This window comes from Limulus polyphemus, unplaced genomic scaffold (genome assembly GCF_000517525.1).
Source record: "Limulus polyphemus unplaced genomic scaffold, Limulus_polyphemus-2.1.2 Scaffold5567, whole genome shotgun sequence".
Taxonomy (NCBI): domain Eukaryota; kingdom Metazoa; phylum Arthropoda; class Merostomata; order Xiphosura; family Limulidae; genus Limulus; species Limulus polyphemus.
The window spans coordinates 9,950-24,266 of NW_013671177.1; the positions used below are offsets into that span (position 1 = coordinate 9,950).

General features: G+C 34.5%; 1 long non-coding RNA gene across 1 annotated transcript in view; it reads right to left on the reverse strand.

The window, feature by feature from the left end:
* Window positions 1-1,469: 1,469 nt before the first annotated feature.
* The window catches only part of LOC111089211, a 14,879-nt gene continuing 2,031 nt past the window's right edge, over window positions 1,470-14,317 (reverse strand). Inside the window, exons 2-3 of the long non-coding RNA XR_002613516.1 lie at window positions 4,276-4,281; window positions 1,470-1,503 (exon numbers count right to left, since the gene is read on the reverse strand). This is a non-coding gene — a long non-coding RNA (uncharacterized LOC111089211). The remainder of the gene's footprint in view (window positions 1,504-4,275; window positions 4,282-14,317) is intronic.

Genomic DNA, 14,317 nt, shown 5'->3' on the forward strand with positions numbered 1-14,317 from the left:
AGACTATCATCAATGAGAGTTGATGTTGCATAACTTCTAGATGGTGTCTTTAGTAGTTTATATGTGATAATGGATTCAAGTTCCCTTGCCAACTATAGAGCTTCCTTTAAAGATGGCCCGGCATGGCCAGGTGGTTAGGGCGCTCGACTCGCAATCTGCGGGTCGCTGGTTCGAATCCCCGTTACACCAAACATGCTCACCCTTTCAGCCGTGGGGGCGTTATAATGTGACAATCAATCCCACAATTCGTTGGTAAAAGAGTAGCCCAAGAGTTAGCGGTGGGTGGTGATGACTAGCTGCCTTCCCTCTAGTCTTACACTGCTAAATTAGGGACGGCTAGCGCGGATGGCCCTCGTGTAGCTTTGCGCGAAATTCAAAAACAAACAAACAAATAAACCTTTCAAGATATACTTTTCGTTTGCTTCAACCTAATTTACATATCCTTGTTTACCAATGAATCCATCATTTCACGTGGAGCATCTCGGTATGATAACTGGACAAGCCTTTCTAGATCTTCTGTAACTTTGATTAAGGTTTCCTCTTTCCCTAGGTTCTTCTTTCTAGTGTGTCACTTTGAATCTTTTGGAAAGGACAGGTATCAATGCTTGATAGTTGTTGAAGCTCTCAGGTGGAAGGTTGCTTAATGTTATTAAAGCTGGTCTTTTTAAATATGCAGCAAAAATAATAGCTTGTTGTTCGCTATTCGACTCATCCACTTCGAAAATTATTTCGCATTCAACCAGATATGCCTCCCATTGTACTTTACCATCATATTCCATTAGTTTCTTAATCAGACAATGTTCTTGATCTGGACAACTAAAGTCTGGTACTAGATTTAGTAGTGGCATAACTGTATAGTTCTAGAAGGTCTTGCAGTCACAGATGGCACAACAGTAGTGGTCATAGGCGTAGACCAAATAGATTCTAAGTTCCATATTTTGTAATAAATGACTTTTTAGGTTAGAATTCTTGGACATATACAAAAAAAGGGTGTAGCTGGTTTAATCTTTACATTTAATATTTATTTTCCAAATGTTTTATTCTGTTACTGATGGGTTTTCCCACTTCATTAATCTTAATGTCATAATATTTCTGTACCTCATAAAAGTCTTTCTGTACTTTATTTCAATGATGTCCTTTTGTACTTGACTTTTGACTTTCTCAGTGTACTTATGCACTTCTTCAATCTTGTTTTCATAACCCCTCTGAACATTTTCAAAAGCTTCATCAATCTTGAGTATTTGAAAATATATGCGATAACTAATGCCGGCCACAATCCTTCACTAACTTCAAAATTATTTAGGGCCTGGCATGTCCTGATGGTTAGAGCGTTCGAATCGCAATTTGCGGGCCACGGGTTCGAATCCTCTTCTTCAAGCATGCTCGCTCTTTCAGCGATGTGGGCGTTATAGCGTGACTGACAATCAATCCCATTATTCGTTGATATAAGAGTAGTTCAAGAGTTGGCGGTGGGTGGTGTTGACTAGCTGCCTTTCATCTAGTCTATCGCTGCTAAATTAGGGACGGCTACTGCAGATAATCCTCGAGTAGCAAAGATAATAGTAATTTAGGTAAGTTTTCATAATTCATAAATTGTCAAGAAACAGATAATGAAAAGCGTATATTACAAATTCAAAACCCTACAATTAACAAAAGCACAATCGTACAGTGTTTGCTTTATTACATTTTTAGAGCTCGCAATTATGATTGGAGTATATTACTTGACGTCATTACTACAGTGTCGTCTTTTTTTTTAGGTATATTGTTTTTTAATGGTTTGCCATTATTAGACGTATAAACTGTAACTTTTTAAGTATAATCTTTCTTTTTGCATACTTTTGGTAACTACGCGTGTTATTTGATAAAACTTATCATTCAACATTGTGTTGATAGTTACAGATAGATACAGAAAAACAGCGTGACTCTGACGTAATGATAAAGGATTTGTGCTAAATCATCATAGTACACTGTCGTCAGGCGCGTGATACGTCGAAAAACTCGAGGAAATTAATACGAAATTAGCAATTGGAGACAACATCAAAGGAAAGAATGTTTGGATTCCAACGAGCCATGGGATGTGTGAAGTTTATATAGTTAATTTAGTTGATTTTCATTTTTGGAGCAAGACGTCGTAACGTGTATATCAACGTATTCACAGCCAAAGGTATGAATCATCATTACTGATACCTTAGTTACGGTGGTGTTACCCCTACTTCGATAGGGCGGCATAACTCTACGCAATAAAAATTATTTACTATTTCAGTTATAATTTCATATATTAAATAATAGCTTCCGATAACAGCAAGCTACGTCTTGAAAGCTAAACTAAAAATTAGCTTGGCTATCAGTATAGTATTAGATATAAGTTTCTTTCGTTTCTACTTATAAGGATTAGAATACTCTGTTTCATCATTTGGATACGCATGCTATTAACAATACTTTCGGCCGTAATCCCAAAAATATATCAAGAGGTACGGCCAACGTAGGAGACTAAGATTAGTCTTAAATACAAATTCTAAGCTAACTGTGCCAATCAATCTTTATAAAATAAAACTAATTATATTCCGTTTGGTGGGACGGGGATTCTGACCTATGACCCTCAGATTGCGAGTCAAGCACCTTAACCACCTGCCCATTAAAGTAACAATAAATAAATAAAACGGCAAACTCTAGTTGTGTATTTCTTTACAAACTAACTTTCCCTAACAACCAAAGAAACTGTACGTCTCCCTTAATATTTAACTTGTTAAGTGTGACAGTTAATGTCAGATGTTTTGTAAAAGTCGAGTCAGGTTGGATTCATCAACTTTCTCAAGGCATAAACAAACTCAATGCCCATGAAGGCACTAAAACAATAAATAAATAAATAATTATAAAATTATATAACAAGGTTAAAATGTAACAAGAAGGAAACAACTAGTCAAATGTGATATGTAGCCTTTCTAAAAACGTATAACATCACTTCTCCCCCCCCTCTCACTCGTGTATTCTTAGAGTAGTACATTGCGTGATGTGACAGGTTTATTTGTTTGTTTGTTTTTGAATTTCGCGCAAAGCTACACGAGGGCTATCTGCGCTAGGCGTCTCTAATTTAGAAGTGTAAGACTAGAGGGAAGGCAGCTAGTCATCACCACCCACTGCCAACTCTTGGGCTACTCTTTTACCAACGAATAGTGAGATTGACCGTCACATTATAACGCCCACACGGCTGAAAGAGCGAGCATGTTTGGTGTGACAGGTAAACTAAATATAACCAATTTAACTAAACTAATGTAACGGTAAACTTAGCTGATAATCACGAACAACGATAGTGGTTCATAGTAGGGATCGCAAGGAATTGCACAAAACCCTAATAGAACGTTCGGGCAACAATCATCTTAAACAGTACAGATTCAGTTCAAACAATACTTTAAAACCTTTATTATTGACTGCTAAGGCTGCACACATATAAAAATTCACAAAACTGTATGCATGTTAGATTTACAAGGAAAAGAAAATCCGCTCAAAACGGCCCGGTTCGTTTGTAATTGTTATCATTATTCTCTATCCAGCTTACAATACAAAAAGCTAGGTATATTGTACCCAAACCCTTTGTAGGATACTATATAAAGTACTGTGAATGTCGTAGGGGTATAGAAAAGTCGATTTGTTTCTTTTGTATTTTACATAAGCTAAACAAATCTCACAATTATAGTATAAACGATGTTATCATTAACCCTTGAAGTTAGCTTTCTTAAACATATCTGGGGTTCCTTTAAACAGCCTAAGTACAGGGTAAAACAAGAATTACCAGCCAATAATAGATGAACATTGGATGATTGTAACATGTAGATCCTCAATGCTTTGTACACTATACAATCTGTGTCTTTAGGCAGCCGACCCCTATATTAGTGTATGAAGTTAAGTGTAAAAAATATCAATACACATAATATTAAATTTTACTACACATATTCGTAGAATAATTACTTTATAAGACACGAAGGTTTATTTAAAGTGATGCTTTAATCGTATATTTTATTTGAAAAGGCTGCTTTTCTACTGATAAAATTTTATAGGCGCTTAGTGGGGATTTCGGTGGCCCACTCAGAATTCACGTGTGGCCCCTTAGAAACATGACGTGGTCCATATGGCCCACGTTGGGAACCACTGGTTTAGAATATTCGTATTTTGGAATAAATATTTATAAAATGTTATTTATATAAAATTTATACTGTGTAGAAATGCCCCTAACCACAGGTTCTAATTCAGTTTAATCCTTCTGTCAATAAGGTGAACCTTATCCTTATGTTCATTAGCGGTTGTTGTTTGGGGTTTAAGTGATAACAAATAGTAAGTAATAGGTAGTCTATATAGGTCATCAAATCTGATAACACATGTATTTATGTTCGATTGAACAAAGGGAAGGTGTTTCGATAGACCCCTCCCCCAAGATAACGCGCAAACATTTTAGGTCACTTGTTTGATAAACTTCTAGTAGGTGTCGTAATAAAATATTTTGTGTTTTAGCCTTATTTGTTCTATGTTTACGCCCATTACTATGTGAGTGATGTCAACCATAAGTCTCGTATGTATTTCTGTTGTTTACTTGTATCAGTGTATCTTTATATAAGTTAGGACTAGACGTGACCTAATGATTGGCGTAACGAACTCACAAAATATTTTCACCTTACTGCATCTTGGCAAGTGATTTGTTAATGACAACAACTAAATTTCCAGAGCTGTAAGTATGTAAAACATACTACAGCTGATAGATCCAGTGCTGACGAGGCTTTTCGCCAATACCAGAGCTCCTCAGGCCGTCTGGGATACAACAGATATAGTAGTCTCGTCTAGGTGACGTTGGATATGTCAGCTGTTTGTTTGTTTGACATACTTACAATTCTGGAAATTTAGTTGTTGTCATTAACAAATCACTTGCCAATATGCAGTAGGCCTGTAGGGTAAAAGATATTTCATGAATTCAATACGCCCAGTCCAAACAATAAAGCAATTTTCATGAACAACAACTGTTATGGTATGAACCAGATTAAGCAAGGGAATTTTAATTATTACCAATTTTATTTTTAGTCATTTACAAATCAGATTTTTACAGTAAGAATTAATAACATTATTTATTACACTACTAATTTTAACACCGCCTATGTATTTATAATTATTATTATTATTTAGTTTACGCAGTGAAACTAAGACTAATTTGGAATATTAAATACATTTTCATTCATAATAAATGAAAATAATTATGAGAGACATTCTTGAATAAATAGAATAAATGAATAGTGTATTTAAGTGTTTTACACTCACAAAAAAGAAACCTATCATTCTATAGGTATTTGAGGCTTGGTTTGGTCTCATATTTCCTTGGTAGTAGTGTCCAGGGGTCACTGATGAGGAGTGGAATTCTCCGAAACTAGTCTGGTTCACAATGAAAGAATAGACCATTCCAAGCTTTTACTTGTTGTTAAACAAATGTTTAAACAACTCTATTTATTCAATTATGTACAAGCTGCCCAGTGTCGGCTAACAATACGAAGAATTGTGGCGAAATGCTAAGTTCTTCAAATACCTATAGAATGATAAGTTTCTTTTGTGAGTGTAAAACACTTACATACACCAGTTCGAAACAAACAAACCATTCTTAATCATATGACGCCATCTGTCATTTGAAAATATAAATTTTTAAGGCTTTCATTCGGTATTTCCTCTTATTTCTGCTGTGCAAACGTCTAGAACATTCCAAGAATAGTTGGCTTATATTTGCAACTATATTTCAAAATGTTTCAGTTACATTAGTATCAAACTTGAAAATGTCCTTTTCACAATTTTTGTATCGCCAGCCCCTTCCTGCTTTTCCAAATACATCTTATTTAGCTAAACAATATGTTTTGGATCATTATTCTGCTGAAATTCAGAGTCTGAGCCAATTTAAAGTCTTCCACTGAGTATTGTGTGGAGAACAAGGATGTTGTGTATAATTCCTTTTTCACAGTATCTCCTGCTCCTAGGACAGAGAAAAATTCTCACCACCATATTTCAGAGTTTTACTTACACACTCTTGCTTAAAATTCTCCCTCCTAGTTCCAACTCCTGGCAAAAGCTCTCATTGTGTTTCGTCAGTGTGTAGTACATTAACCCACTCGTTATTCCAATGTCTAAGATCCCTTGCAAGCTTTAAACATTTGACCATGTGCATACATAAAATATTAAGCTTTTAGCTGCAAATTTCACATGTAGATCATGTTTTGTTTGTTTGCAACCGCCTTTGAATAGTTCTATTGGTGATTCTAACTCCATGTATAGGTTGTCTTTCCGCATATATTTCTTAGGATGTTTTCAATAGCTTGGTTTAGTTTAGTTTCGTTGTTGTTAAGCACATAGCTACACAATGGGCTACCTGTGCTCTGCCAACCAAGGGTATCGAAATCTAGTTTTTAGCGTCGTAATCCTGCAGACTTACCGCTGTGCCACTGGTAGAATTTTTCAAATGACTTCGTGTTGAAAAGTTTCGAAGAATGTTGCCCTCCAGTTTGGATATTGTGAAGTATGTATATTATAATAATAATCTTGATTTACACAACAGTTTTATATCGCAATATTAGTTTTTGTGTTTGTACTCAAACTTATAGCCGGTACTGTATATGTTTCCTATCTTAATGAAAGAAGTGTAGCATAACAACAAATTACATTAAATGTAACACATTTAATATGTGTACTATATAAAGTATTAGATATAATTATTGAAATAATTGGTTTGAGTATAAAATGAAAACATTACGGAATTATTCCTGCACTCTAGTATGCAAATGAAATGCACCAGAGTACAGCCACGTCTTAACACATTGCGGACTGGTCACGAGTCTACTCGTGTTTCGTGCAGAGCGTCTTTGTGTGCCATTTATTAAAACGTTGAGTTCGAAAAGAGTCGGACGCGTTTTATTTTGTTCCGGACAGTTATTATTTTTCTTATTTTTACTTCCAATACCCATATTTTTTTATAAATGGCTTCTCGCAGAAAACGTAACGTGTTGAGTGAAGACGAGATAATTACTGAACTATTTGATGATAATTTGTCAGATCTTGCAAGTGAAGGTGGAGATTCTGATGTGAATGTGTTTGTGGATCATTCTGATAGTGACTCTAGCTAAAGTGCCGTTGTTAGAACTACAAAGATATGTAAAGTTGTTGTGTTCTCAACTGATTCTGAATCAGAAAGTGATGATGATTCTACAAATATTCCTGTTAGTGATTTGTTTTCCTGTTGTGATAATGATAATTGGTCAGAAATAGATATTCCACTGAACTTGAAAATGTTTGAAGGAAATCCAGGGGTCACTATAACTCCATCCGAAACCGAAAGTCTAATGTTTGGCAATGACTTGTTCGAAATGTTTTGTTTACCATAATCAAACTGCAGAGAAACATAAAATGTCATCTAAAGGATTTCAATGGTCTGAAGTTACACCTACGAGGAAATTCCTAGGCCTTATTCTACCAATGAGACAGACAAGGAAAGATAACTGGAAATATTATTAGTCAATAGATCCTCTTTTTATTAGCCCAATATTTTTGCAGACAATGAGCCGAAACAGATTTGGACATTTTGGCATTTCAATGATAATCAGAAAATGGATGAGTCCTCAGACAGGCTCTTCAAAATTCAACCAGTACTGGATTATTTCCTCGATAAATTCAGGACACTATACAAACCAAAGCAACAGTTGTCATTGGATGATGGCATGATTCCATGGAGAGGACGACTAAGATTCCAAACATACAACCCTGCAAAAATAGTAAAATATGGCCTGCAGGTGAGAATGGTGTGTGAGAGTGACACGGGTTGTATTTGTAACATGGAGATTTATACTGGTGAGGGAAAAAATTGAAAGATACTATTATTTCAGTTGTTGTTCCCAATCTTGGATTGTGGCACCACATTTACCAGGACAATTATTACAACAGTACTTCCATTGCAAACCTGTTTCTAGAACATAAAACAAGAGTCTGCGGAACAATCATAGTGAATAGAGGGTTGCTACCAAGCCTGAAGGCTGAAGTTTCAACAATGAAAAAAAGGTGAAACTGTTTTATGTAGAAAAGGTGATGTTCTCGTTTTCATATGGAAAGACAAGAAAGAAGTGAGAATGGTTTCAACCATCCATGACTCATCTGTTTCTACCACAGGAAAGAAAAATAGAACAAGTGGAAAAGAAATTTAAAAACCTGTGTGTGTTTTCCAATACAATGGCCACGTGAAAGGTGTTGATCATGCAAATCAGTATCTCTCATATTTCACCATTCTCAGGAAAACAGTGAAATGGAAAAAAATGGTTGTACTTTATCTAATACATTTCGGCCTTTTCAATTCATATATAATCCACAAAGCCCTGAATCAACAGAAAAAAAAATATATATAAGCAGTTCCTCCTCTCTATGGCAAGAGAATGGATTACTGACAAAGAGAAAGAAGGCTCACTGGAACTAGACAGGAACGAACCCGGTCCATCATTTGAAGGTACAAGCAGAGTCCCACATAAAGATCCCCCAGGAAGACTGTCTGGTGACATGAAGCAGCATAATCCTGTGTTCATTTCATCTACAGGAAAAAAGAAATTTCCTACCAGAGCCTGCAGAGTTTGTACTGCCCATGGGAAAAGAAGTGAAACGCGATACATATGGAAGATTTATGCAGTTCCACTCCATATAGGAAAATGTTTTACAAGATACCACAGTTTAAAAATTTACTACGTGTCTTCTTGTACATACTCTGCAAGTTTCAAATAAATAATAAAAAATATAGTTGAGTTATAGACAAAATAAAACGCGTCCGACTCCTTTCAAACTCAACGTTTTAATAAATGGCACACAAAGACGCTCTGCACAAAACACGAGTAAACTCATAATCCTTACGCAATGTGTTAACAGTTTTCACTGGCCAACAGTGCCACCCAAGCATACTACTCCTAAGGGTACAAGCAGTGATATTATATCCAGTAGTGGTGAATGCACTAATAGCTCCTAGGATAGAAACACCACATGAAAATCACGTAGAAATAAAAAATTTGGCTGATAAAGATTATTTATGCAACAGATTGAGGATAATATTGATGTTTTAGTAGGAACTGTAGGAAATTAAGAAGTAGGTGCGTGAAACTAGTACTGTTAACAATAGAAGCGGTAGAGAAAATACATTTCAAAACGTATTTGTTTTTCTTTTGTTATCTCTAAACATTACAGTTAATATGTGACTAATAATTATGTATCACATGCGTGTTTCCATAATTATTTCTCATAGAGTATATAAAAAACAATGTAATTATGATTTTTACAGCATCCCACTGTGAATGATAAGCAGGTTTTGAAAGGAAATTCATATGCAAAAAACGGAGTTGTTCACATCATTGACGAAGTACTTATACCGCCATCTCTTGCTGATGAAATGAATCGTTCAAGGGAACCTTAGGAAACCTTCCATTTTGCTTTGATATACCAATATTGCTAGTTTAACAGATGTTTTTACTTGTACTGTCAAATGCAACAATATTTTCATAAACTATCTGCGATTATTATGATCTTATTGTAGTAAAACTTCTGTAGCTTCTTGAAATAGACTAATATCATTTGATTTTGTCTTTAAATACATAAATAAAAAAGATAAATACTAAACTTATAAATCATAAATATCATAGCTTTCTACAGTAACGGTAAACATTTTTTTTCTAGTTTTAATTTACATTAGTAAATTGCAGAAGGAACTTAGGATCTGATATAAAATATTTAAAACTCTGCTTTTCAATGTAAGTTTAAATGTTTACCAATGGCTATTTGTGAAGTTCACAAATGTGTCTCCTAGTAACACTTGCTGAAGAAGAAGAATGCCTATTTGAAAAATAAGAAAAATTCAATTTATTTTAATGTACACACATAATAGAAATTCCAAACTCCTTGAAAAAATAGACAAAACAGACTAGTGTAACAAAGAAGAAGACAAATTCTGTGATAACTATTACAACAGTCTTTAATAGATGTCTAAAAGGAAATGACGAAGAAGTAGAAATGTAAGTAAAAAAAAAAAAGACATTAAAAAATAGAAATACTCAACAAAATGTAACCGAGAATAACTAAAAGTCAAAGTACATTTATTCACTGTGAAAAACTGAAGACCAGCCAAAAATATTATCAAAGCTGCATCCACGTCGCGCTCGTCTCTTTGAAGACTGGCTAAAACTATATTCAAAAGTAAAACTAGTTGAGCCAAACACATGCAGAACAAACTTGGTTTGTGACAACTATAGTTTCAGATGATGTCAGGTCCACAACCTTATACGGTCCACTTAGTAGTCACTAACACCTGAAAAAACAGTTAGAAGATAAAGATGGTTTACATTGATAACAACTAAAAATAAATTTGTATATTGTTTGAGAGCAAACCCACATTGAGTTATCTGCTGTGTCCACCGAGGGAAATCGAACTCCAGATTTTAGCGTTGTAAGTCCATAGACTTACCGCTGTCCCACCCGTGGTCACTAAAGAAGTTAACTAGCTCCAGGGTCATATTTAGAATTGATTAATAAAATCATCTTTCTCCTTCTAATCTAAAACCGAAAACATTTTACAAAATTTAATAATATACATAATCTCCAATTACAGAAAGATATAGTTATAGCATGAACATATCAGAACTATATCTTCCTATCTCTTAATTCGTCCTAGAAATGAATTTAAATTACATTTTATTGCCAAATCAAACTTTACTGCATTCACATCGTGATCTCACAAAAAATCTTAAGTAAACATGTCAAAAACAAAATTACAAAACCAAAATACATTAAAACTTACAACACTTAAATAAATTAATACCATACATAAATATACTAATATATACAATACGTAAGGCTGTAAAAATATAATCACCATAGACCTAAATATTAAAACAAATTACGAAATACCAAGCTAATCATTACGAAAATAGAAAACATAATGAAACATAAATAAACAATGGGAAATAAAAATTTTAATTAAATTTGGATTTTAACAGAAAGAAAAACTAAATTAAAACTACCAATTAGTCAAATTGAAACAAAGTAAGGCGAAATAGAAAAAAAAAATCAAATAACTAAAGATAAGAATGAAATAGGCACAAGTTTCAATGCACTTAAAGGAGAAGATGAGGCTCTCCAGACTGGCAGCAGAACTGTGGTCTTTTTGCATAGCTTGTTAGATTGTGTCTTTAGTTCTTTGGGGTCTTTTTTAATGTTCATATTCTTGATGCAACTCATCAGTGATCCCAGAGGTCACTTCTTGGTCGTATGTTCTTTGCCTATCTTCCTTCCAAAAAATAATGATCAATGCAGCTTAAGACTGGCAGAATCTGCACCAGTACTTCACTGTAGGAAGATCAAGTTCATTTAAGATGTTGGTCAGTGGCTAGAATGCATTTCATTCCTTTATGAGTCTCAATGATGTTGATGATGGTGGCAGCTGGATAAAAAAAAATGGTGGTACTTCTGTCAGACTACTTCCTGAAAGATTGATAAAATATTGGAGGACCTCAATAAGCTCTTAACTATCCACCCACTCTGCAGCTGAGCACAGAAAAGTTTAAGTTTCATGATTCAGTAGTTCCACCTAAGATTTCCCATATTGTGGATCAATGTGTTTTCTTATCAGTTGGACACTCCATGTATAAATATTGTTTTTATCTGACAGAATTGCAAATCCAGCTGATAAATACAACTAGTGCTTCAATTTGAAGACTACCTGGCTCATGCATTCTAAGCCTACTTGACGTCAAAGCCAAAGGTGCTAGTTGGCTATGGCTAGTGCTTGTTCTTCTGTTCTATAACAACAGACTCATACAAATACACTGAGTAAAAATGACGTCCTTTCCCCATTTCGCATCTGTATAAATGTCTATTGTCCATTAAAAAGTAAGTGGGGTAGAGTTTTTATTTTTTCTTGATGGGGCTTTCTAGTATTTGCTTTCACAATTAATGTTTCACTCTAAATGTTTCACCCCTGCAACATTTCTGATGCAGATATTACTGAATAAATATCAATAACCTGTGATTTTAATAAGTTTATGAAAAGTTTATACAAAGTGTATCAAAGATTAGTTCATTGTGAATTTTAATTCATGATCTTCTTGAAAGTAAAACTTATCCTGATGTCAAACTCAGTTTGTGGATATCAATATTGGTCAAATTTTAGATCAAGTAAAAACTATTGTTTTGGATCATAAAGAACTTTTGAGACGAATCTCAAACTGTACACTGATGAGCCAAAGATACCATGAGACTTGTTTAAGTTCAGAACAATTTCACATTAAACAAAACAATGTATCAAAAAGGATAAGATAGGCAACTTTTGTCGTAGAAACTATCTCTGCATGAAATGATTTTTCCACATTTTTCCAGCAAGGACGATGTTGAGTTACTTCTACAGTTATGAACATACACAGACCATCGGTTATCAGGCACTTTTCACCTGACCATAACATAAATACAATATCCACAGAACAAATAGGTCACTATAGCACAAAAAATGTATGTATATGATCAACACCATGCTTCTCTCTGGTGTATCGACCTCCTATACTATTTTCGATAACACCATAATAAACTATAGAACGTGAATAATGCTACTTTACATAACTGCCTGCATAATCACAAATATAAGAAATATACATCGGGGTTATTAACACAATAAGCTGAACAACACACATCCAAGACAGGTACTGTCATCACGCATGATCACAGATTTTTTTTAAATTGTTATAAATGTAATGAAAATAGAACGAAAGTCTAACTACTAAACAGTTTTATTTGAAAAAGTAAAAGATGTCAACCGTTTATCATTTGACCACTGGTTATTTGTTCTTGAGATTTAAACAATGAGAAAACGAGCATGCTCACCATTGAAACACAATGGAAGATGATCGTCTAACTGAACTGGAAGCTCTAAGTGCCTTTCCATTAACATATGCGAAAGAGCTGAACCTTAAGGCATCTGAATTCATCAAAGAGGACCCTCTGTAGTCTGCAGCAACAGGGGCTGTGGATCTGCAAGTTACAGTTCACTAATTTTCCATTCCAATTTTAGAACCAGTGGCTAGCATTATCAGGAGAAATGTGTAAAACCTCACCAATGCCTGCCATTTCCTATCGAAATAAAGGTGGTAGTAACAAACAACAGAATGTTGTAGCCTAATCAATAGATGCAGTACCAGTACCACCAGACAAGGAGATGTATTAAGGCACCTAAAAGATGAACACAAGCTTTCTAATCCGTGTACTATGTTCCCACACCTTTAAATGACTATCATGGAGCAAAAGAAGGAAGGACAAACCCTCAAAGGATCCTAACCAATGATTGTAGAAGTCCTCCTCCAGAAGAAATTTCCTCATTAGCTCTGTAGACGATTTCCCCTAACAGGTTGTGGACTGCTATCAGATATTGTCAGGCTAAGAAAGCAGAATGGACTGAGGCCTTGTTTCTGATGAAGATCAAATACTGAAGTAAAACGCATCATTTTGGAAAATTAACAACTCCATGTGGAGAACTGCCACTTCTAGAAACAGGCAACATATCTCTTGAGAAAGGAACAAAGCTAGAAGGGACTTTCCAAAAGAACATGCCAAAAGCCATCGATCTTTCGAGAGCCTTGATAACCTTCTGTCATTTCTCTAGAAGCACACTATATATATTGTAACATTTACATTTTGGTTTGCATTATTCTTCCTTTTTTTGAGGATAATATGCTTTCAAACGAGACTAATTTGGATTTGTAAATGTTTTAATATTGTATTTTCAATCTTCAGTTGCCAAGTGATTAAATCTAGTAATATATTTCTCACTTTATCTTTATTCGGCTATAATATGTTAGAGTTTTGATGGTGCAATAACATCCAGCTACTGTAATTTTCTTTCATGATCATTCTGAGTTTTATAAACTGTATAATCAGTTGCATTCCAGTTTACTTTGAGTTCTATTTATTTTGAATACTTTATTTTTTATAGATTATACTTTTTTTTTAATTTAGACATTTATATCGTTCAATTCTGATTTGAGCAGTATAAAAGTATGAGTCATGATAAAACAATTATTGATAGAATTTGTGAGTCTCTTACAGTGGAAGACTGATTACTGAGTTATCAAGTTTGTTAATCAGCTGGTTATGTTTTATAAATATTCAGTTTATCGTTCAATGAAGAAATAGAGAAAAGGTGCTGTACACACGAGAAAAGTTAGTAAGCAAGTGAAACTGTTTTATTGGTATCTTACGATAGCGGAAGTCACGTGACGCTAGTAACACGTCATGA